The sequence below is a fragment of the Poecilia latipinna genome, unplaced genomic scaffold (genome assembly GCF_001443285.1).
Source record: "Poecilia latipinna isolate Pla-1442-1.1 unplaced genomic scaffold, P_latipinna-1.0 Scaffold366, whole genome shotgun sequence".
NCBI lineage: Eukaryota > Metazoa > Chordata > Actinopteri > Cyprinodontiformes > Poeciliidae > Poecilia > Poecilia latipinna.
The window spans coordinates 248,980-250,221 of NW_015112982.1; positions in this window are offsets into that span (position 1 = coordinate 248,980).

A 1,242-nucleotide genomic window follows, 5' to 3' on the forward strand; every position below is an offset into this window, starting at 1 on the left:
AAGCCCCCCTTTTAAAATCTTTGTACCCCCCCCCCCAATGGGGGTAAATCACACCCCCCTTTTTTTTTTTTTTTTTTTTTTTTTTTTTTTTTTTTTTTGTTTTGTTTGTTTGTTTTTTTAATCTATTTTCAATCTAGGAAAATCAAGTTCAAATTTAATTAGCTGAACTATTTTTGGATTCAACAGCAGACACAAATACAACTCAGAGTTTATAATAAAGGAAAAGAAAAATAAAACAATGTAGAAGCAGTGTACATGCAGCAGTGATTTGAATTCAGGGGCAGTAAAGTACTGGTTTGAAAATTATCTTCTTTGTGCTATTGGAGAATAAACATATCAGACAAACTCAGAGTGTCAGTTGCCTGAAGTGTCCAGCCTCATATCTGGAGTTGGTAATAATGGCTTAAACTTATTTCCTGCTGTCTACAAATAGAGCTTCACAAGTTGGACTTCACCTTGTTAAAAATATTGTGACACTTTAGTACTGTAAGATCCTGCAAGATCCTCATTAAGCTCTTAGCAATAAGCAATAGGCTCATTTGGATGCCAAGAATTTAAGAAAGGAATTCAAAATGTTTCTAATTATTGAAGCTTTTTTTTTTTTTTTTTTTACAAGTTTCAACCAAATGAAACATTTCCATCCCAAATTACTGGTATTAGTCTTGGACTCCATCTGTTGATCAGCATCTAAAGAATTTTCAGTTTCTGAGAACAGCAACAGCTGACCCTGTACAAAGCTTCCAAGAAAGGAATGAAAGGACATTTGTGAATAGTCCACAGTCTGAACGTATAAACTTTAAGTAAAAGATTTTGTTTTGTTTTTTCTTTTACAATTTTGTTAATATTTAAACCTCTGAATGCTTTTCTAATTACATTTAACTTGTGGTAAAGGGGCATGTACCTAACAACACATACTGCATATAACCGAACAGGCCAGTATTTTATGTACATCAAGAGCTCATTTGACAGAACAGTCCCTGACATGACATGTATTTTTTAAACTCACAGGAGTGACAGAAAGCAGATGTCGTACATGTATCAGCTAGCGTCGCCACGTTGAAATGCATCACTATTGGGCTGTTAGGAGAAGCATCAGTGAGTTGTTAGTGGTTCACCTCTGCATGTGTGAAAATATCTTTAGAGGCGCAGAATCTTTATCACATTCTGCTCCAGGCCAACAGCTGTTTCTGAGCAGCATGCAGAAGCATAAATACCAATTATTACAGACTTGTGGGTATTTTT